Below are 25147 nucleotides of genomic sequence, written 5' to 3'. Positions count from 1 at the left end.
GAGGCGACCAAGGGCAAGCCCTGCAGGAGAGCCCTATATGAATGGAGTAACTCTAGCTGAGGGGACTTTAGACAAAGGGACAGGACAAGGTCCTTTACCGGGACACCACAAACATGAAACATTTTATTTGTTGAGATATCAGAAAATGTGAAGAGAAATATCATCATTAGGGTAATGGCATAATAATCCTTACAACACAGCATGTTTTCATTTTGGATTGGTTAAGTGTAAAGGGGAACTCTAGGTGTAGAGTAGCAGGGGTTTTCTCATTGGAAATGTGAAGCTTCTCACGGACTTTCTTTACTTCAGCATGTCAGGATCAATAAGAAGTCTTTGATATGTTCCATCTGGCTGATAGGTTTCAATTATAATCTGAGGACGAGAAGGAGGAGGAGAAGAATCCCCTCTGATCCACTGCCATACCTGGAAACATAAGAAAATTTGTTAGATCATAAAAGAAAGAAGACTTGTGGCTGTAGACGCCCCCTGGCATCGCTTGCTGCACTGAAGAAGGCAGAGATGTAGCTACAGGGGCGCTGAGGTAACGGTTGCATTAAGGCCTAGTAGACCAGAAGGAGCCTCTGCCTCATAACAGAACTCCATTAGTTCTACAGATTTCACACTGGGGCCAGAGAATGTTAAGGGACACCTCAGAGAGTAGGTATGGCTTTAACATTTTTATTCCCGGGTTCCATTTACCACAGTTTGTAATTTCCAGGGTGTGTTTATACCTTTTTGTAAGCGAACTATACAAATATCGAGTTACCAAGTACCGTATTTTTCGCCGTATAAGACGCACTTTTACTTCCCCAAAACTGGGGGGGGGGGGGGGGGGGGAAGTTGGTGCGTCTTATACGGCGAATACACACCTATCGGGTCCCTGCTGCCATCAACGGCCGGGACCCGCAGCTAATACAGGACATCACCGACCGCTGTGATGCCCTGTATTAACCCTTCAGACGCGGCGATCAAAGGTGACCGCCGCGTCTGAAGCGAAAGTGACACTAACCCGGCTGCTCAGTCGGGCTGTTCAGGACCGCCGCAGTGAAATCGCGGCGTCCCAAACAGCTTACAGGACACCAGGAGGGACCTTACCTGCCTCCTCGGTGTCTGCTCCGGGCCGGGATCCCCTGCATGGCCGGCGCTCTCCTTCGACTTCATCACGTCGTCACGCACGCCGTCCCATCATCCAATAGGAGCGGCGTGCGTAGCGACGTGATGACGGCGATGGAGAGCGTGGATCCCGGGGAAGAAGACGTCCGGAGCGTTGGGGACACCACGGGGACGCGGGCGACAGCGATGGAGCGACATCCAGGGCAGCGGTGACGAGCGGTGACGGGTCCGGAGCAGTGGGAACACGTGAGTACTACCTCCTATACCAGTGGTCTTCAACCTGCGGACCTCCAGATGTTGCAAAACTACAACTCCCAGCATGCCTGGACAGCCGACGGCTGGGTTCAGAAACTTTTTTTTCTAGATTTTGCACCTTTAAAATTGGGTGCGTTTTACATGCCTACAGGGCAAAAAATACGGTAAGCACCGAATAGTGGAATCGATTGAGTTCAATAGTAGAACTGAGCTCCACATGCCTCATAGATAGAGATGAGTGAATTTCTGAAAAAATCGATTCGGACGATTTGCAGGATTTTCCGAAAAAAATCGGTTTGTCCAGAATTTATTTGCGGCGAATCGCTATTAAAAATTGCTAATTCTGGCCTACAGAGAGTCTCAATGGGGTGTAGAACACTTTGCCTTGTCCTAACACGCATAGGGAGTGTGCTGTGTTAGTGAAATAATACTATTATTCAGTATGACATGCAGATTAGAGGTATCGCTATTAGAATCACTGTCGCAGAGCGTCTGGATGTGGCAGATTTTTTATGTAATTTTTATTTAATTAAATTTATATTTATAAAAAATTTTTTGGGATTACCCATTCTGGTGAGCATCAAGCTGGCGGTCCTCCGCCAGGCGAGATACCACATGTTTCAGCCCCTGCCTCTAAACGCCCCCCCTGACTGTGAAAGTGCAAATGTTTCATTTAATCAGTTATTGTTCATTGTTATCACTCCAAGCTGTTTCATTCGATTCTTGGGATAATTCCACAGGTAATATGACGTCAGCGACCACAGGGCGTCAGTCTTGAAAAGATTACATCGATTTTTATAAATTTAAGATTTATATTAGATTCCCAAATTTAATGTCCCGTTGTTTACTTTGAACTAATACTGTATGACCACAAAACCCCATCTAACAAGGAGTCACATGGCAGCACAATGACAGAGCCTAGAGGTGGCAGCAGCATGAGGAGACCATAATCTGGCAGAATTACACAGCCTGGAATTGGCGGCAGCAAGAGGAGACCAAATAGTGGCTGAATGACACAGCCTGGAGTTGGCGGCAGCATGAGGAGACCATAGGGTCTCACAATCCCTAAGCTTAAAAGATGAATTTTCAAATTTAAATTGAAGATTTATGGTAGCTAGTGCTACCATAAAAATGTTTAGGTAATGTCCCAGCAGCATGAGGAGACCATAGGGCTTCACAATCCCTAAGATAAAAAGATGAATTTTCAAATTTAGATTGAAGATTGGTGTTACACTCATCACTACTTGCCCGCCTAGCAGAGGAAGTGGCGGATGTCTCCTCCACTTCTTGGCTGGGCAGTAGCTACTGACTGTCCTCTATTAGATCATCCTCACTGAATAGTGGAGCTGAATCCACAACATTAGAAACTTCTGTACAGGGACTGCTCCCGGGCCATGCCAACTGAGGTTGTGTCCGCTAGCTGACACCGGGAGATCAGACCTCTCGCTGTGACTCATTCTGCCACTCGCCCCTAGTCTGCTGCCACCTGTGCCTGCGCCTGATGAATTTAGGCCTCTGCCACTCCTCTGTGCATGTCCTGGCACTTCTCTGCCTGACATACTTTTTGCGTATATGAGGGGAGTACAATACGCTTCACTAAGCTTAAAACAGTATTTGTCTAGAACAGCAGCAGGTGTGTACTTTTGGCTGGCCTTTCACAGTACCTAGGCCCTTAAGACTTTATCAGGAACAAAATGGTAAAACACTTAGATGTACGTATGTGGTATGCACTTATGAGGGCAGAAAAATGCGCTACAGTACGCTTAAAAATGTTTTGGTGTACAACACCAGACAGTGAGTACTTTTGACTGTATTTTCACAGTATCTAAGCCCTTGAGACTTTATCAGGATTAAAATGGTACAACACTTAGATGTACGTATGTGGTATGCACTTCTGAGGGCAGAAAAATGCGCTACAATATGCTTAAAAAAGTTTTTGTGCGCAACACCAGCAGTACACACCAGTACTACAGCCAAAATTGCACTCAAACTCACTCCCTTCCCTATCACTGCTTCTTGGCAGGATTTATGCTTGAGCTGAATCGCTGCTGTTCTTCTGTACAACACACTTGTAACACCTGCACTCTGGCCGGACCCGCCAGGCGTGAGCACTCTCTGCTTATGTCCCCGCTGCCGGTGGGGCTGGGATTCGCATCGCGGAACATGCCAGCATGCGAATCCCAGCCCGTCACTCACCTCCCTCATCTTCCGTCTCTTCATGTCCTCGCAGCCCCGGCACGCGTGCCCCCGCCTCCTAGGGCGCACACGCGTGCTGGAGCTCTTTCACTTAAAGGGCCAGTGCACAATTTATCAAGTGTCTACACCTGTCTCCTGTCCTTATAAATCAGTTCCTCCCTTTGTTCCCTGCTGTATCTTTGGTTACCTTGTGCCATAGTGAAAGTCCTGTATCCCTGCTAGCGTGTACCTGTTCCTTGCTACCTTACCTCCCCTACACCTGTGTTACCTGCCCTGACCTACTGCCATCTTGCCATGCCCTGCCAGCCTCCTTCTGTGCCAGGCCACCTCCCAGCTACCTGTGTGGACGAGTCGTGCCAGGGGTAGCAACCTGGGTGCCGCCTACCGCAGCAAGACCATCCCGCTTTGAGGTGCTCTGGTGAAAACCAACGGCACCTTAGAGTCATCATCCACACAGGCCCAGTGGATCCACCACCATATCCCGTTACAACACTGCTCTCTGATCCTCTATATAGTAGAACGCTGTAGACAGTGACTGGGAGGTGGATCGCTGCAGTAAGAATGCTTTTCTGTTAAAAACAAACTGCTCTCTGTCTAACAGAACGCTGACTTGACTAGGAGGTAAATCACTGCTGGAAAAAGCTTTTCTGTGTAACACTCAGCGCTGTCTGTCCCTATCTATCTCTCTGCAGTGAAAGGATGAAGTGACTAGCTGCAATATGGCTGCCAATTATATATAGCTGTGACATCACAGGGGTGACGTGCTGCTGATAGGCTGCATCCTGCATGTGATTCAGGGTCATCCCGCCTACCCTTGTTCCTGCCTTCCCAGGATTCCTTGCCCCATGTCCTCACATGTGGATCCGCCATTTTAGATGCCCTGGAGCTTGGACCTGGAGTTTAATGAAGCAATTTGTGCGATAGAATTGCGGCGATATTCACATTCATTGCAAATCTAATTTTTCCTGAAATTCGTAGCGAATTCGGATTTGGTAGATTCGATTCACTCTTCCCTACTCATAGACATTCTAGTAAGGTTCGCCTATGTTACCTCCACAGGGTCAGTCATTGACCTAATTTATTATGTTGGGAAGCAGGGAAGCATTTGCCCAATATTGGAGGCCAATAGGGCAAATTATTGACACACTTACAAACATACTATGGCCTATTTCCTACTCACCGATGTCACTGCAGAGCTCACTGCATCTATCACTGCACCCATTAAAGACCTCTGTGGAATCCTCCTATGGAACCTGATCCTAACCTTTCCACCTTGAAAATCCAGGTTATACTCGACTCCCTCGCTGGTCTCTCCGCTGTAACTATCAATAGCTAATAAGCAAATAAAATTAATTAGGGTTGCAGAAGATGTTTTCATCAAATAATATGCACTAATCTTCTTAAAGGGTACCTCTCATCAAAAAAACTTTTGATATATTATTAATATATAGATTAATGTATGCAGAATAACTTTACAATTGCTTATTATAAAAAAAATATGCTTCTTTCTATTTAATTTTCCACTTTGAAGAAATGACCACTAGGGGTCTCCCTACCAGTCCTGGCAGCAAGCATTTCAGACTCATGCTGGAGTCCTAAACACTACGAGCTGCCAGTCTGCTTTGTTCACAAAGGAGAACACTCAGAGCTGCCAGCCTGCTCTGTTCACAGCCTGTTTGGCTGTGAACAAAGCAGGCTGGCAGCTCTGAGTGTTTAGGACTCCAGCATGAGTCAGAAATGCTTGCTGACGGGACTGATCGGGAAAAATACAATAGAAAGAAGCATATTTCTCATTAACATGCTATTGGCAAGTTATTCAACATTCATTCATCTAAAATATATCAAAAGTTTCTTTGATGAGAGGTACCCTTTAAGAACTGAGGAAGTACCTGAGAGAGCAGCGACCACAGGGACAACAGCCATCGTGTCGGTCAGAATGGATACAGGGAACCAATGGGCAGAAATTGCTGAGACGAGTGATCCAATGGGCAGAGAAAGTGAAAGTACCACTTTACTTTAGTTACATTTGAAGGTATAAAGGTTTCTAAAGACTCACCCATTGGTCAATATCTAATATTGTTTCAGCAAATAGAACAGATGAAAGATAAAGAAATGTAACCATGGAAATATTATGTTCCTCATAGCTGCCCCTGGAGACAATCAGAATACATTATATGAACACGGGAAACGACTTCATGCTTTACTTCAGATGGGCTATACGCGGGATCAGGGCTGGTGCAAGGATTTAGGGGGGTTTGCTCTTGCGCGCCTAACAGGAATTGAAGGGAGCTGAGTGAGGGGAGCTGCGTTGCACTCTCCTGCCAGCCAAAGGACTGTGAGCATACAATACCCTTTTTTTGCCGCAGCAGACGGAGCAGCGCCCCCATCAAGAGAGCACTCTAGGCAGCTGCCTATCCCACCTATTGGTGGTGCCGGCCCTGGATGGGATGCACCGTACATTCATGCATGGGAAAAGGAACTGGGTGTTTTTTTTTATTCCAGAACTAAAAATTAGACAATTATAAAAAAAAATCTTCTGGTTTTTCTAGATAAATGTAAATACAGGAAAACGCCTTTAAACTACTAATCCGCTGGTTTACAACTGGATACAGTGATCCCTCAAGTTACAATATTAATTGGTTCCAGGACAGCCATTTTTATATGTTGAAACCATTGTATGTTGAGACCAGAACTCTATGGAAACCTGATAATTGGTTCTAAAGGCACCAAAATATCATTAAAAAAAATAGGAAAAAGTGAGAATTAAAGAAAAATAAGTATAGCTAATACAGATAAAGCAAATCCTTACATATAAAAGTAATATAGATCTGCTGGGAGCTGTAAATCACTGTCTAAGTCAGTGTTTCCCAAGCATGGAGCCTCCAGCTGTTGCAAAACTATAACTCCCAGCATGCCCGGACAGCCTTTGGCTGTCCGGGCATGCTGGGAGTTGTAGTTTTGCAACAGCTGGGGGCACCCTGTTTGGGAAACACTGGTCTATGTAGAGGACAGGAGCTTCTTTGGTGTCCTGTACAGTACACGCAGTTTCCTAAAAAAGTAACATGGAGACGCCCTCACCTGGTGTCCAGAGGAGCAGCTAACCCTGGTACAGGTAAAGTGTACAGAACATGTAATACCTCCCTGTACTGTAGGGGGCGCTACCAGACACCAGTCAGTGCATGCACTTCAGTAATACAGGGGTTTTACCAGTGAAATGCCCATTCTGATTGGTCGGTTCTTCCAGCCATTGACACGTTTCACAGATCTGGATTGTCTGTACATTGTATGTTGAGTCTGGTTTCAACTTACAATGGTCCAGAAAAGACCATTGTATGTTGAAATTATTGTATGTTGAGGCCATTGTAAGTTGAGGGATCACTGTATTGGCTTTATAAACTTAACATACTGGATAGTAATCTCTGCTGGTGTTGTGGTGGCTCCCCTGGTAGCTTTTCCCACTTGTGGCTGACATGCCTAACCATGAAATCCTTTTGGGATTCAGTTTTGGCTACTATAAAACAACTTATGGGCCCACTATTCCATTAACTGCCCCTCTCATACTCCTTTGGGGGGGCCAAGCTCTTTTTTTCTGATCCAAGAGGTCTGACCTGACTACTCATTTAATCACTCTGCAAAATAACCTATCCCAGCCAAGTGATTAGAGTGAATGGCCTGTGTTGCATGGAGGAATTGGTAATCTGGGAAAATAGGTCACACGAGGACTTTATCAGAGTTTGGGCTCCCTGTGTTAAAACACCGCTGATCAGTACCCAGAAAGATGGTCAAAATTAGGGTTATTTGGTTTAGAAGACAGACGATCTAATAACTATGTATAAATATATCAGGGGGCAGTACAGAGATCTCTCCCCTGACCTACTTACACCCAGTACTGTACAGTGGTCCCTCTACTTACAACGGCCTCAACATACAATAGTTTCTACATACAATTGTCTATTCTGGACCATTGTAACTTGAAACCAGACTCACCATACAATGCCACAGAGAGTCCAGATCTGTGAAACGTGTCAATGGCCAGAAGAACCGACCAATCAGAATGGGCATTCACTGGTAAAACCCCTGTATTACTGAAGTGTATGCACTGACTGGTGTCTGGTAGCGCCCCCTACAGTACTCATTACCTGTGCCAGGGTTAGCTGCTCCTTTGGACACCAGGTGAGAGCGGCCCCATTTTATTGTTTTTGGAACACTGTGTGTACTGTACAGGACCCTGAAGAAGCTCCTGTCCTCTACATAGACAGTGATTTCTTACTTTTATATGTAAGGATTTGCTTTATCTATATTAGTTGTCTACTTATTTTTTGTTTAATCCTCACTTTTTCTTATTTTCAGATGGCATTATGGGGGCTTAAAGGGGTAGTCCAGTGGTGAAAAAATGATCCCCTATCCTAAGGATAGGGGATAAGTTTTAGATCGCAGGGGGTCCGACCGCTGGGGCCCCCTGCGATCTCTCTGTACAGGGGCCAGGCTCTCCGGCCAGATAGCAGGTGTCGACCTCCGCACGAAGCTGCGGCCGACACGCCCCCTCAATACATCTCTATGGCAGAGCCGGAGATTGCCGAAGTTGTATTGAGGGGGCGTGTCGACCGCCGCTTCGTGCGGAGGTCGACAAGCCCCCTTCCCGCGGGCTGTCAGGGCTCCATACAGGAGATCGCAGGGAGCCCCAGCGGTCGGACCCCCCGCGATCTCAAACTTATCCCCTATCCTTAGGATAGGGGATAAGTTGTTCACCACTGGGTTCACCACTGGACTACTCCTTTAAGAACCAATTACCAGGTTTCCATAGAGTTATGATTTCAACATATAATGGTCGTCCTGGAACCAATAAATATTGTTGAGGGACCACTGTATCTATAACAAAGGGGCATCCTCTAGGAAAGTAGGTTTCTACACCAGCAAGACGGGGGTTCTTCACTGTAAGAGCAGTGAGACTGTGGAATTCTCTCCCGGAGGAAGTGGTCATGGTGAGTACAATAAAAGAGATCAGGAGGGGTCTGGATACATTTCTGGAGAGAAATAACATTACAGATTATGGATAATAGATCTATAGGGACAGAACGTTGCTCCAGGGCAATATTTGGAGGCGGGAAGGTATTTTCACCCTAGTATGGGGCAATTGGCGTTAGCCTCATATGTTTATTTATTTTTTTGCCTTCCTCTAGATCAACACAATAGGGACACAATAGAGATATAGGTTGAAATTAGTTCTCATTATGATGACTTTCTTTGGCTTTTTACTTTGTTTCTGTTAACATTGTGAAAAACTAATAAAAATTATATTCAGCCCCTTAAGGACACAGCCAGCTTCATTTATGTATTTTTGTTTTTTCCTCCTCGCTTCGCCATAACTCTCTTATTTTTCCATCCACAGACCCATATGAGGACTGTTTGTGCGACCAATTGTGGTTTGTAAACACACCTTTCATGGTAAAGAAAATCGCAATTTTGCTACTTTTAGAGGGTCACACAAGAAAACTATGGAGTCATTCTATTGCATCATTTTAAAATCAAAGGACGTTACAGACAATTATAAAAACCACAAGGAAAAACTCCCACTGGGGAGACAGACAAGAGGGCAACACGACCTGCTCACACATATAACTTGTATAGAACTAATGTACAGGGAATAGCTGATGTCTACTTCCTCTATATATAATATAAGCAGAGTATGTCAACAAGAGGCCAGGTATAGTTATACATACCAGAGAAAGTGCTAGATAACAAATTGTGGAACAAGGGTGGCGCCACTCCTGCTCACCAATTTGTTATCTAGCACTATCTCTGGTATGTACAGGTGAAACTCGAAAAATGTGAATATTGTGCAAAAGTCCATTGAATTTCATTAATGCAACGTAAAAGGAAAGGAAGCATGAAGTGCTCCAAAATCTCCTGGTAGACGCAGTGGGGTAACAATAAATTTGGAGGCCCCCTGCAAGACCTACTGAGGAGGCCCCTAACATTCTCCCCCACAAGGCAGGCCACACCCATGCCAATGTACCCCACCCATACCAAATTGCACCACCCATACTGATATGCACCACCCATGGGCATTTTTTTATGGACGTATGAAGAGCATTTGTAAGCCATACTTAAATGTCACTGTTGTGTAAAATATATAGCGTAGATAAAATAATACAATTATCTGTTTTACAACCTAAGTAAATAAACAAGTGATGACTGCCACACACTGCACCCTCTGAATATAACACTACCACACACGGCACCCTCTGAATATATTACTGCCACACACCGCACCCTCTGAATGTATTACTGCCACACACTGCACCCTCTGAATATAATACTGCCACACACTATGGCCTCAGATTATAATACTACCACACACTGCACCCTCTGAATATAATACTGCCACACACTGCACCCTCTGAATATAATACTGCCACACATTGCGCCCTCTGAATGTATTACTGCCACACACTGCACCCTCTGAATATAATACTGCCACACACTGCACCCTCTGAATATAATACTGCCACACACCGCACCCTCTGAATGTATTACTGCCACACACTGCACCCTCTGAATATAATACTGCCACACACTATGGCCTCAGATTATAATACTACCACACACTGCACCCTCTGAATATAATACTGCCACACACTGCACCCTCTGAATATAATACTGCCACACACTGCGCCCTCTGAATATAATACTATCACACACTACGGCCTCAGATTATAATACTGCCAGACACTGCGCCCTCTGAATATAATACTGCCAGACACTGCGCCCTCTGAATATAATACTGCCAGACACTGTATTATATATGTTCTGCGTCGTTAAGGAGTTAAGGGAGGTACTCATTGTGGTTCTCCTGAAGCCTGGACTCGTACAGACCTATTTCCCTTCTAAATTTTGATATTAAGATCCTGTCAAAAAGTTTGGCCACGAGACTCAACAAGGTTGTCATCTCCATTGTCCATCCTGACCAAACCAGGTTTATGCCGGGAAGAGCCACTGATATAAATGTACAGCGGCTCCCCCTGAATGTTGCCGCTTCTGGTCTCGATGATTCTCCTGAGTTTGTGCTGAGCCTCAATGTTTATAAGAGTTTTAATTCCATGGAGTGGCAATATTTGTGGACCCTGCTGCGAACATTAAAAGTTAGGCCTCAATTTTGCTCATGGGTGTGTTTACTCTACGATAGGCCTAGTGCTCGCATACGCACTAACCTGAATGTCTCTGTTCCCTTACCCTTTGGACGGCGGACTTGTCAGGGTTGCCCCCTCTCACCCCATTTATTTGCCCTAGCAGTTGAGCCCTTGGCTGCTGCTATCAGGGCAACATCCTCTATTCAGGGCATTCCTCAGAAAGTTTCCATGTACGTTGATGATACCCTGATATATTTGGCCGATGCGGATGGCTCACTCAGATCTACTGGCCCAGGTCACTCACTCTAACCGTTACTTTCAGAGGCTGAACAGTGTGCTGAGATCCTTCTATTGGCAAGTCAAACCTTCCACACTTAGTCTGGCTCTCCTCCAGGTACCAAAGCAACAAGATGTCTTGTTGCTTTGTACCACTATTTTCTAGCGTCTCAGTTGGTGTATGTGGCCTGGTGGATAGATATTGATCTGTCTATTGTGGCGATTACCCTTGCTGGGGCCCTCATGGGGTCCTATGAGAGCCTCACCAATGCGCTGTATACGTTTCCTTCTGCTCCTTCTTCCTTGCTCCCAGTTAAAACAGTGTCTGGGGTCTGGTCTGGGGTGTCTAAGCTTTTTCCTTACCCTATAGTCTCCCTGAGGGCCCCACTGTGGGCGAACCCTCACTTGCTTCACCTCCGGAATTTGCTGGCCGCCATCTGCTGGCTTTTGGAGCAGTCACGGGTTAAATTTGCGGTGCATTTGTTTGGGGATGACCATACCTTACCCTGCTCATCCTTTACTGAAATGCAATCTTAATTCAATGTACCGCGGTCCACCCTTTTCCACTACCTTCATTTGAGGGATGTGGTTAAAAACCCTTCTTGTGATCCCCGAGTTTTCTAAGGACGAACTGCTCTTGGGCACCACAGACCTGTTCAAACCACTTACTCATACTTACCTATGCACACCTACAGTCCACAGGGCCGAGTTCCTTTGCTATTGCCTTTTTCCAAGTGGGATTTATCTACCCTTAGCTCAGAACAATGATAGGAGGTGGAAAAAGACATATAATCCAACTGTGGTCAGTGCCAGGGATCTCCTGATACAGTCCCGTTTTGTTCTTTGACTTTACTACACCCCTGTGAAACTTGAAGAGTACCTCTCATAATCTTGTAAAATTTTATAATCCTCCCAGTTCACTGTCCCCATCATGATATACCACCCCCTGCCTTTACTTTTATTATTTTTTAGTTTTCTAACTTGATATTGCTCTGTATTTTTTTCTGCTCAGTCAGATTCACAAACTGGGAAGGGGTGTTCCCCAGCAGGCGTGACATTATCTGAAGCCTTACAGGGGAGAACTTCCTCCCTCACTCTGCTACACACAGACCAGAGCAGTTCAGTGTGTGAGAAGAGCTATGATTGGATAAGGCTGCACCCCCCTCCCCCCCAGCATTTCCTGAGTTTGGACTTCTGCCAGGCCAGCAGGAGTCCAAAGTCTGTGCAAAAGATGGGGGGAAATGTGCACTGGAGAGTAGCTAATAGGGGAGGAAAAAAGAGAGGGACACCGGAGGGGGAGCCTCATGTGATACCGTTTGAGTATTCAGAGCAATACGGGCAAGTGGAGTGTGACCCCTAGGTAGTGGCTGCTCACCTTAGAGCAAGTTGAGGCAATTGAAGCTGGAACTGCAGCTAGGCCTGAGGTTGCAGGAGAGGGAGAACCAGTCCTGGATGAAGACTAGAAATAACGTGAGAAAAGACCTTGTAGAGGCGCTGCTGATTCCGCATTGGATGTAAACCAGAGATGCAGAAGTACAAAACACTGGAAGGTTTATTTAAATAAAAAGATATAAAAAGATATAAAGCGTTTTGGGGGAGCCACCCCCTTCTTCAGATCAGTATAGATACAGTCAGACTTTAAATAAGTACAAAAAGGCGCCAACACCCTGGTGGGAAACACTCATCACATGGTATATAATTAAAACAGTACAAATTAAACATCAATAGTAAAAATACACTTAGTTATGATAAGAAATAGGAGGATGCATGAATAATTTATCAATAATAGGTGGGATTGAAATAAAAAGCAGAATAAAACATTGGGCCAGTGGATGCTATGGAGCGGCCGTCACGTGACTACAGGTGCCCAGTCATCAGATGGGAGACCCGGGCAGGAGAAAGCTAGACTGTCACCGCTGACTGTGAGCACCGGCATCTGCAGTTGGGAGCTATGCGTGGCGCCAGTGATCGCTGGCAGCAGTTCGGCAGCAATGTCATAATAAACTAACTGTACTGGGATGTATGTGCAGCACTGAATATATGACATAGGGGAGTGCATGGAGTATATGGGGGGTGCATGGTGACATAACCAGCTAATGACGCTGGACACCGGAGTGTGTGCGAGATGGGGAATGGTATAGGAGACAATAATGTGAACGGTATATACAGGAGGCAATACAAAGTGCTGGTAATAAGAAGAACAAAGTGGTATATTACCATGATACTCAAAATGTACTATAAAGCAATATAATACCTATAGAGAAAGATGTGATGAGCCATAATAGAGAGGGATAATAAGAGAGGGATGCTAAAATCCTATATATAGTCATATGGGCAACCAGCAGGTGTATAGGAGGTGAAAACATGTAGGGACATAAATACATGAAGCATACTTATATATAAAAATACATATATATATATATATATATATATATATATATATATATACGGGATGAGTATTTAACTCAGGGAGAGTTCACCACTCCTGATGTGACGGAACTTTCAAGGGCCACTAAGCACTCCGCAGGCCTTCTGGGTAGAGGAATATGCAAATCAGCTCATTACATCACCTTCTCAGGCGATGTTCCCTGGTATCAGCTTAGCTCCAGTTACGGGATATAAAAAGCTAATCGGGATTAATGCCAAACCAGAACTCTCTCTCCAGAAGGAAAGAGGGACCCATTTGTTTTATAAGCTTTCCAGTGTTTTGTACTTCTGCATCTCTGGTTTTGGTTTGTTACATCCAATTCGAAATCAGCAGCGCCTCTACAACGTCTTTTCTCACATTATCACAACTCTGGACAAGTAGGGAGACACCTAGTGGCAACTTTTTTAAACACGAAGAAAACATAAAAAAACTTTTTTTTAACAAAGTAAATTAGAATGAATTTGTATCCACCATAAGGAGTTCAATAGCAAAAATGTGTTTTAATGAGAGCGCCCATTTAAACGTAGGTGTTTCCTCCTGTAACCGCTGCTTTAAAGGGGTATTCCAGGCAAAACCTTTTTTTATATATATCAACTGGCTCCGGAAATGTTAAACAGATTTGTAAATTACTTCTATTAAAAAAATCTTAATCCTTCCAATAGTTATTAGCTTCTGAAGTTGTTTGTCTAACTGCTGAATGATGATGTCACGTCCCGGGAGCTGTGCATGATGGGAGAATATCCCCATAGGAACTGCACAGCTCCCGGGACGTGAGTCATCAGAGAGCAGTTAGACAGAAAACAACAACTCAACTTCAGAAGCTAATAACTATTGGAAGGATTAAGATTTTTTAATAGAAGTCATTTACAAATCTGTTTTACTTTCCGGAGCCAGTTGATATATATTTATGATATATAAAGTTTTGGCCTGGAATAACCCTTTAACTGCTAAGCTGATAAAAGGACTTTCTTGCATGCTGTCTGGAGTTGTTTGTGTGTGGCCCGGTTCTGGAGGGACGTTATACAGTTCCTAGCTGACCACCTTGAGTTTCCATTTCTCCCCTGAAGTTTGCCTACTGGGGCTTATCAATGAGGTGGAGACAGGAGCCCATAGGCGTCTGCTCATTCGATTCCTTCTTTTCTGTGCCCGAAATATAGTAGCAATGACTTGGAAGGACATGGTGAACCCCCTGATCTCAAGGTGTATTCGTTTAGTTAAAGGGGTACTCCACTGAAAAAAAAAAATTTTTATCAACTGAAGCCAGAAAGTTTAACATATTTGTAAATTACTTCTAATAGAAAATCTTAATCCTTCCAGTACTTATCAGCTGCTATATGCTCCACAGGAAGTTCTTTTCTTTCTGAATTTCTTTTCTGTCTGACCACAGTGCTCTCTGCTGACACCTCTGTTCATTTTAGGAACTTTCCAGAGCAGGAGAGGTTTGCTTTGGAAATTTTTTCCTACTCTGGACAGTTCCTAAAATGGACAGAGGTGTCAGCAGAGAGCACTGTGGTCAGACAGGAAGGAAATTAAAAAAAGATAAGAACTTCCTGTGGAGCAAATAGCAGCTAAAAATGACTGGAAGGATTAAGATTTTTTAATAGAAGTAATTTACAAATATGTTTAACTTTCTGGCACCAGTTGATTTAAAAAAAATATATATATATAATGTTTTCCAGTGGAGTACCCCTTTAAGGAATACGTCCCCCTTTACCAGGCTTTCTTTTTGAGTTGTAAATGCCATAAGAAATGTGATAATATGTGGCTCCCGTGGCTGATTCTAGATGCCTCTGTAGATAGTTCATATCCTACTGCCTTGTCTGATGGATTGATGCACATTTATACTTTGGGGGCTACCGGTGGGTGGGGGTTGCGCGGGGATTTGTTGGTTTGTGTAACAGCTCATGGTGCATGTACCCAGCTGCTGGACTATGTGCTGACAACGACTGCATTTGTTTGTTCTTATTTTATTACTGACGCTTGTATAGCCCAACTATTATACTGACTTCTTGTAGGAGGGGCAGCTATTGTGCCTCACGGCCACACCCCTCGTGACTTCAGGCCACGCCCCCTCAATGCAAGTTTATGGGAGGGGGCGTGCCACGCCCCCTCCCATAAACTTGCATTGAGGGGGCGTGACGTGACATCAGGTGGGGCGTGGTCCTGACTTCATGACCCCAGCAGCCCGCACAACATTTCAGGACAAAATGTTCTGAACGCTGGGGCAGTGGCATACCCCTTTAATGTATAAATAAATCCCCCCCCCCCTTATAAATGTATAAATAAAGGGGGAGGGATAAAATTGTACAGGGGTGATAAAGGGGGGAATGAAATGGCACAGGGGGTGATAAAAGGGGGACATGAAATGGCACAGTAGGTGGTAAAGGGAGTGATGAAATGGCACAGAGGGGTAGCAGCCACATTTGTAATGCTAATACTGGTATTACATCATAGGACGCACAATGGGTTAAGTGGAATTAGTGGACGCACATTACGTCATAGGACGCACAATGGGGTACAGCGAAGATTGTATGACAGAACTATGTATCTCCTAATAGGGTGTCACCTACGTGAAAAGTTTGGAAAGCACTACCTCTGCCTCTTTACAATATTGCCATCTAGTGGTTACTAAGTGTGAAGCGGACACCAGTGTTGCAGAGTTCAGTTACGATTATGTCCTCAGTATGTTCATATTTCAACACCCATTATACAAATGTATTAATATTTCTTTAAAGTCTCACATGGAAATGTTATCCACAATAGTCTGGGAGATTTATCAAAACCAAACTGGTGAAAAACACCAGATAGTCAGCTAATATGAGCAGGGATAGTTAAAGGGGTACTCCGGTGCTTACACATCTTTTCCCCTATCCAAAGGATAGGGGATAAGATGCCTGATCGCGGGAGTCCCGCCGCTGGGGACCCCCGGGATGTTGCAAGCGGCACCCCGTTTGTAATCAGTCCCCGGAGCGTGTTCGCTCCGGGTCTGATTACCGACGACCACTGGGCCGGCGGTGTGTGACGTCACACCTCCGCCCCCGTGTGACGTCACGCTCCGCCCCTCAATGCAAGTCTATGGGAGGGGGCGTGATAGCTGTCACGCCCCCTCCCGTAGGCTTGCATTGAGGGGCGGAGCCTGACATCACACGGGGGCGGAAAGCGGGACGTCACACGCCGCCGGCTGTGTGGCCGCCGGTAATCAGACCCGGAGCGAACACGTTCCGGGGACTGATTACAAACGGGGTGCCCCGTGCAAGATCAGGGGGGAAAGACTCCTGCGATCCGACTCCCGCGATCAGGCATCTTATCCCCTATCCTTTGGATAGGGGAAAAGATGTGTAAGCACCGGAGAACCCCTTTAAAGGGGTTATCCAGGGAAAGAACCAAGCTTTTTTCCTTTCAAAAACAGCACCACTGTCCTTAGATTGTGTGCGGTATTGCAGCTCAGTTCCATTGAGGTGCATAGATCCAGGTTGTAGTACCACACACAACCTGAGGACATAGGTGGTGCTATTTCTATCCCTGGATTACCCCTTAAATTGGTTTATGGCACCATACCTGTGGTCTAGGGCAGTGAAGGGGTGAATGTCTCCAACCCTGGTGGTCTAGCACAGAGAAGAAGTAAAATACTAGTATGCTTAGTGGCTTATTGCAGAGAAAGGGTTAACCCTTTAAGGACTGGGCCATTTTTCATTGTTGCACTTTTGCCTTTTCTTCCTCACTTTCTAAAAATCATAACGCTTTCAATTTTCCACCTACAGATCCATATAAGGGTTTTCTTTTTATTTATTTTTATTTTTTGCGCCACCAATTTTACTTTGTAATGACATCAATCATTTCACCACAAAACCTACGGCGAAACCAGAAAAAAAATATTAATGGGGCATAATTGAACAAAGAAAACAAAAAACACCCGCCATTTTGTAACTTTTGGGGGCTTCCGATTCTACACAGTGCACTTTTCAGTAGAAATGACACCTTTTCTTTATTTTGTAGGTCCATATGGTTACAAGAATACCTCATTTATGTAGGTTTTATTTTAGTTCACTACTTAAAATTGTCATCTTCTGACCCTTATAACTTTTTTATTTTCTGCACATGGGGATGTATGAGGCTCATTTTTTGCACCGTGATCTGAAGTTTTTATCCTTACAATTTTGGTTTTGATGGGACATTTTGATCGCTTTTTATACATTTTATTAGGGTATACAAAATGGACTTTGGATTTTTTTTACGTATACGCCATTGACGGTACGGTTTAATTAATGTTATATTTTTATAGTTCGGATATTTACGCATGCGGCGATACCACATATGCCTATGTTCATTTATGTTTACATACTTTTTTTTTTTAAAGGGGTTATCCAGGAAAAAAATATATTTTATATATCAACAGGCTCCAGAAAGTTAAACAGATTTGTAAATTACTTCTATTAAAAATTCTTAATCCTTTCAGTACTTATAAGCTGTTGAAGTTGAGTTGCTGTTTTCTGTCTAAGTGCTCTCTGATGACACGTGTTTCGGGAACTGTCCGGGATAGAAGCAAATCCCCATAGCAAACCTCTTCTTCTCTGTGCAGTTCCCGAGACAAGCAGAGATGTCAGCAGAGAGCACTGTTGCCAGACAGAAAAGAACAACTCAACTTCAGCAGCTGATAATTATTGGAAGGATTAAGATTTTTTAATAGATGTCATTTACAAATCTGTTTAACTTTCTGGAGCCAGGTGATATATAAAAAAAAAAGTTTATTCCTGGAATACCCCTTTAAATGGGAAAAGGGGTGTGATTGAAACTTTTATTAGGGAAGGAGTTGAATCACATTTATTAACTTTTTTTTTTTTAACTACTTTTACACCATTTTTTGTCCCTGTAGGGCCATAGCATAGCATTGATCAGTGTTATCGGTGCTCTGCTGCTCCAGCCTGGATCTCAGGTATGGAGCAGCCGAGCACCGATCGGAAGGAGATGGAGGCAGGTAGGGACCCTCCCCCGTCCATTCAGCTTTAAGTAATGCCATGATTTCACCGCGGCGGTCCGCAACAGCCCGACTGAGCTGCCGGGGATGGTTTACTTTCGTTTTAGACGTTTTAGTCTAAGGGGTTTGTGGTGAGGGTGTGATGAGGGCAGATGGAATTATCCTAGGGGCAGATGGTATTAACCCCTTGTATTCATGATGCCAGGGCATAGTTTATCCTCTACACCACCCAAAGGTATACCGCTGGATCCTGGGCCAGGCACGGGGGAAAATAATGACTCAGACGCCAAGTTACAGAACAACGGCAGCTTTACTAAGTCAGACATATGTAACAGTCTATACAGCTTGGCTAGGTCCACAGAGGTGACCAGTGACTTCTGAGACCTTAGGGCTTGCTGGGATTTATAGTGGACTTGGACAATTTGGATGCAGGCCACGCTGACTTGAGACAGGATGACTTGAACTGACCTGACTATGACAGACTATGACTGACTTAACCCCTTCTGTATCTTACCAGGCTTTGACTTGACCTGTGGGGCAATGGACTTGAGAATCCTGGCTGCTTGACTGACTTTAGGCCTCCTCTGGACTCCGGACACACACCTAGGGCTTGCAAGTCAGCTAAGCAGAAAGAGCATAAGATAAGAGAGCTAGCTCCACCCAGGACTTATATGGGGGAGACTAGGAGGGGTCCAATAGGTCACCCTTAGGTCACATGGTCACTGATACCTTACTGGGTTACAATCACATGACAACAGGTTAATTACATGTCAACTGTTCTTAAAGGCATAATACTTTTATATACAATACACAGCATAACATAGGCATAGAAGTACAGGAACAAGGGGAACAGGTGCAGGGGGCCCAGGGGGACACTGTATGGAGGCTACCTGACAGGGCAGCTAGGGTACAGGGGTGCAACTTCTGTACTGGGCCACCACAGCTTAATTCCGGGCTAATAGCCACTGGGACCACCTGGCGATGACACGGGGTCAGCCCATACCCCGCGTTATAGCACAGGAGCGAGACCAGGGCGCACAGGTATGCCCTTGGTCCTTAAGGTGTTAATGTCTGCATCCCTCGTGGGGTTTGGGAAAGTGAAAGGATAAATATCTGCATCTCTGAAAGACTAAAGCAGTGAAAGGGTTAGGCTAGGTTCAGAATATGGAATCTCTGGCCAGAAATATTCAGTCCAGAGCAGGCAGAATCAGTTGGCACTAGTGATGAGCGGCATAGGCCATATTCGAATTTGCGATATTTCACAAATATATGAACGAATATTCGGTATATATTTGTGAAATTCACATATTCATTATATTCACTTTTTCTATGTGCATATACGAAAATTTATGCGAACATTTATGCGCATATGCAAAAATGTATGCGCATATTTGCGAATATTGAGCCCTCCCTTCTTTTATGGCATAGGGAACTAATGGGCTAGTGCATTAACTCTGTGATTTTTGCCTGTTGAAACCAATAGGCCCATTGTGATCTATGGGGATCTCATGGTATGTATAACTGTATGATAAGCAGGAGGGTCTCGGCAGTACAGTAGATGGGAGACTGTGCAGTGGTTCAAGTCCCGGGGTGGGACGGAGTGTTACAGTGTTCTGGTTAAACTTTGCTCATGATTGACAAATGTAGGTCAATTGGTAATTAAGAAAGCCTTTGAACCATGGGCATTAACTGAGTGCAGGAACTAGCTTAATGGGGTACCAAATATGGGTATTGGGGTTAATTGAAACTGGATGTAATGTGTAAGGCTGGGAATGAATGGTTAAGGAACATAGTGGTAGATTCATCAAAACCTGTGCAAAGGAAAAGTTGCTGAGTTGCCCATAGCATCCAATCAGATCGCTTCTTTCATTTTTCAGAGGCCTTGTGAAAAATGAAAGATCTTAAATTTAGTAAGATGACCAGGGTATCTCCATAACTTCACGGGGACTTCTGTTTCAAACATAACAAGATGTTGGAGGCCTAGTCTAGGTAAGAGGGAGTTCTGCTGCTCCGCACTCTTGCCCATCTTAGCGTAGACTCTCTCTAGACCTACTAGGACCTTTTTCCTCGAAGGCTGGTGTGGTGGCCCAGTACAGGAGTTGCACCCCAGTACCCTTGCTGCCCTGTCAGGCAGCCTCCATACAGTGACCCCTGGGCCACCCCTGCACCTGTTCCTTTGTATATCTGCTTCTATGCTTCTTATATAGTGTATTGTATATAAAATGTTTTATGCCTTCAAGACCTGTTGTCATGTGATTGTAACCCAGTGAGGTACCAGTGACCACGTGACCTAAGGGTGACCTATGGGACCCCATCAGTTGAAAGATGTATTGTCATTGTTGGTCATTGGGGGTCTAAGGTGACAAGAACGAAAATTTTAAGGGCACCGACTGGCAGCTGCTAATCTCCCCTTCTACTGTAAGTACACACATGTTTAACTAAACAAATCATGTATGTTAAAGGGGTTGTCCCAAGATTAAACCTTATCACCTTTCCACTGGTATCCCACTGCAGAAGTCCAATGGAGAGAGAATGGAGTGGTAGACAAGTATGCATGCTGCCACTCAAGGACCAAAGATCCCTGTTCTTGTAATCGGTGGGGGCCTCAGCAGTTGGACCCCCATTGATCAGATACTTATCATCTATACTATGGATTAGAGATGAGTTTTAATATTAATGATCCATTTAAGTGAAGAAGCCAATAACGTTTAGCTAAACTTGGCCAACTACAGTGAATTTTCTCCAAGTCAAGTTCACAGGGTGTTCATGGGGCCCCTAGCTATATCACGACAGCTTGTACCTGCCTGTGTATTTCCTCTCTTTACTTTTATTCTTTCCTTAGGTTGGACATTGTACTGTAAATGAAAGGTCTGGCTTGTTTTGGTCAAAGATTCACCTTTCATTCTGTTCTCAAAATTAATACATATGGGAAGATTTATCAAAACCTTTCCAGTAGAAAAGTTGCCCATTTGCCCATAGCAACCAATCAGATTGCTTGAAGCAATCTGATTGGTTGCTATGGGCAACTGGGGAACTTTTCCTTTGCACAGGTTTTGATAAATCTCGCCCATAGTTTATATTTTGTGTACTTCTTGCACTTTACTTTATGTCACACTAGCTGAGTACCCGGCGTTGCCCGGTTTTTCCTTCGTAATCCTTGTTGGGGAGGAAAATAAACAAAGGAGGAAGCTTTTGACTTCATATCCCGTCCTCATATATTGTTGTCATATCCCAACCCCATATCCTGTTCTCATATCCTGACTTCCTATCCCGACCTCCTATCCCGACCTCCTATCTCAACCTCCTATCTCGACCTCCTATCCCGACCTCCTATCCCGACCTCCTATCCCGACCTCCTATCCCGTCCTTATATCTCCTATCCCGTCCTCCTATCGCGACCTCCTATCCCGACCTCTGATCCAGACCTCCTATCCCGACCTCCTATCCTTTCCTCCTATCCCGACCTCTTATCCCTTCCTCCTATCTCGACCTCCTATCTCGACCTCCTATCTCGACCTCCTATCTTGACCTACTATCTCGACCTACTATCCCGACCTCCTATCCCTTCCTCCTATCCAGTCCATCTATCCCGACCTCCTATCTCGACCTCCTATCCCGTCCTCATATCTCGACCTCCTATCCCGTTCTCATATCCTTACCTACTATCCTGACCTACTATCCTGACCTACTATCCCGTCCTCCTATCCCGACCTCCTATCCCGACCTCCTATCCCGACCTCCTATCCTGTCCTCCTATCCCGTCCTCCTATCCCGTCCTCCTATCCCGACCTCCTATCCCGACCTCCTATCCCGTCCTCCTATCCCGTCCTCAAATCCCGACCCGTAATATGTGTACCAGGTATTGAAATATCTATAGCCAAATGGAAGTTACATGATAACATACATTTTCCATTGATTTGCATGGGACATTAAACTAAAACCCCGACCCTCACAAATGGGGGTAGTTAAGGGTTAAATGAACTGTCCTATATTTTAAGTGGATATATAAGTAACGTGACCAAGTATTATCGAAATATCTCCAGCCGTTTGGAAGTTATGCAGTAACACATATTTCCCATTGACTTGTATGGGACTTTAAACATAAACCCCGCCCCTGGCAAATGGGGGTGAGTAAGGGTTAAATCATCTATCCTATGTTTGTTGTTGACATATAAGTAACATGTGGGCCAAGTTTCATGTTAATATCTTTAGCCGTTTGGACGTGGTGCTGGAACATACACACATACCTACATACATACATACATATATACATACACACACATTGAGTTTTATATATATATACTAGCTGAGTACCCGGCGTTGCCCGGTTTTAACTTCCTCATCCTTTTGGGGAAGAAAATCAACAAAGGATGAAGCTTTTGACTTCAAATCCCATCCCCATATATTGTTGTCATATCCCAACCCCATATCCCGTCCTCATATCCCGTCCTCATACCCCGACCTCCTATCCCGACCTCCTATCCAGTCCTCCTATCCTGTCCTCCTATCTCGACTTCCTATCCCGTCCTCCTATCTCGACCTACTATCTCAACCTCCTATCTCGACCTCCTATCCCGTCCTCCTATCCCGTCCTCCTATCCCGTCCTCCTATCTCGACCTCCTATCTCGACCTCCTATCCCGACCTCCTATACCGACCTCCTATCTCGACCTCCTATCCCGTCCTTCTATCCCGTCCTCCTATCTCAACCTCCTATCCCGTCCTTTTATCTTGACCTCCTATCCCATCCTCCTATCTCAATCCATATCTAGTCCTCCTATCCCCATCTCCTATCCCGACCTCCCATCCCGACCTCCTATCCCGACCTCCTTTCTCGACCTCCTATCCCGTCCTCCTATCTCGACCTCCTATCCCATCCTCCTATCTTCACCTCCTATCCCGTCCTCCTATCCCGTCCTCCTATCCCATCCTTCTATCCCGTCCTTCTATCCCATCCTCCTATCTCAACCTCCTATCTCGACCTCCTATCCCGTCCTCCTATCCCGTCCTCCTATCTCCCCCTCCTATCTCCACCTCCTATCTCCACCTCATATTCCGTCCTCATATGCAGACCTCCTAACTCGACCTCCTATCCCGACCATCCCGTCCTCCTATCTTGACCTCATATCTCGACCTCCCATCCGTCCTCATATCCCAACCTGTAATATGTGTACCAGGTATTGAAATATCACCAGCCGTACAGAAGTTATGTGAGAATATACATTTTCCATTTATTTGCATGGGACTTTAAACAAATGGGGGTAGTTAAGGGTTAAATTAACTATCCTATATTTTAAGTGGACATATAAGTAACATGTGACCAAGTATTATCGAAATATCTCCAGCCATTTGGAAGTTATGCAGTAACATATATTTTCCATAGACTTGTATAGGACTTTAAACATAAACCCCGCCCCTGGCAAATGGGGGTGAGTAAGGGTTAAATCACCTATCATATGTTTGTTGTTGACATATAAGTAACATGTGGCCAAGTTTCATGTTAATATCTTTAGCCGCTTGGAAGTTTTTGTGGAACATACACACATACATACACACACACACACATACGTACATACATATATACACACACACACGTTGAGTCTTATATATATATATATAACTAGCTGAGTACCCGGCGGTTTTTCCTTCCTAATCCTTGTTGGGGAGGAAAATAAACAAAGGAGGAAGCTTTTGACTTCACATCCTGTCCTTCATATTGTTGTCATATCCCGACCTCCTATCCCGATCTCCTATCCCGTCATCCTATCTCGACCTCATATGCCATCCTCACATCTTGTCCTCATATCCTGACCTCTTATCCCATCCTCATAGCCCGTCCTCCTATCCCGTCCTCCTATCCCGACCTCCTATACCGACCTCCTATCCCGTCCTCCTATCCCGACCTCCTATCTCGACCTCCTATCTCGACCTCCTATCCTGTCCTCCTATCTCGTCCTCCTATCTCGACATCCTATTTCAACCTCCTATCTCGTCCTCCTATCTCGACCTCCTATTACGACCTCCTATCCTGTCCTCCTATCTCGTCCTCATATCTCGACCTCCTATCTCGACCTCCTATCCTGTCCTCCTATCCCGTCCTCCTATCTCGACCTCCTATCCTGTCCTCCTATCCCGTCCTCCTATCTCGACCTCCTATCTCGACCTCCTATCCCGTCCTCCTATCCTGTCATCCTATCCAGTCCATCTATCCTGACCTCCTATCACTTCCTCCTATCTTGACCTCCTATCCCGAGCTCCTATCCCGTCCTCCTATCTCGACCTCCTATCTCGACCTCCTATCCCGTCCTCCTATCCAGTCCATCTATCCCGACCTCCTATCTCGACCTCTTATCCCGACCTCCTATCCTGACCTCCTATCCCGTCCTCATATCTCGACTTCCTATCCCGTCCTCCTATCTCGACCTCCTATCCTGGCCTCCTATCTCGTCCTCCTATCCCATCCTCCCATCTCGTCCTCCTATCTCGACCTCCTATCACGACCTCCTATCACGACATCCTATCCCGTCCTCGTATCCCGTCCTCGTATCCCGCCCTCGTATCCCGTCCTCGTATCCCGCCCTCGTATCCCGTCCTCGTATCCCTTCCTCGTATCCCTTCCTCGTATCCCGTCCTCGTATCCCGACCTCCTATCCCGACCTCCTATCCCGACCCGTAATATGTGTACCAGGTAGAGATGAGCGAATTTACAGTAAATTCGATTCGTCACAAACTTCTCAGCTCAGCAGTTGCTGACTTTTACTGCATAAATTAGTTC

General features: G+C 45.1%; 1 protein-coding gene and 1 long non-coding RNA gene across 4 annotated transcripts in view; one reads left to right on the top strand and one right to left on the bottom strand.

Moving 5' to 3' along the window:
* LOC130291690 (uncharacterized) overlaps positions 1-25147 on the top strand; it is a 111353-nt gene that overhangs the window by 73423 nt on the left and 12783 nt on the right. The window contains exon 1 of one of the 3 annotated variants that reach the window (XM_056540803.1): positions 523-541. The exons of the other annotated variants lie outside the window; for them this stretch is intronic. The gene's annotated coding sequence lies outside the window, so the exon portion shown is untranslated. Of the gene's footprint in view, positions 1-522; positions 542-25147 lie in introns of those variants that run through there. 3 annotated transcript variants of the gene reach the window in all.
* The window catches only part of LOC130291697 (uncharacterized), a 61541-nt gene continuing 36499 nt past the window's right edge, over positions 106-25147 (bottom strand). The window contains exon 4 of the long non-coding RNA XR_008848005.1: positions 106-423. This is a non-coding gene — a long non-coding RNA (uncharacterized LOC130291697). The remainder of the gene's footprint in view (positions 424-25147) is intronic.

This window comes from Hyla sarda, chromosome 9 (genome assembly GCF_029499605.1).
Source record: "Hyla sarda isolate aHylSar1 chromosome 9, aHylSar1.hap1, whole genome shotgun sequence".
Taxonomy (NCBI): Eukaryota; Metazoa; Chordata; class Amphibia; order Anura; family Hylidae; genus Hyla; species Hyla sarda.
This window is presented reverse-complemented; position numbering and strand designations above follow the sequence as displayed.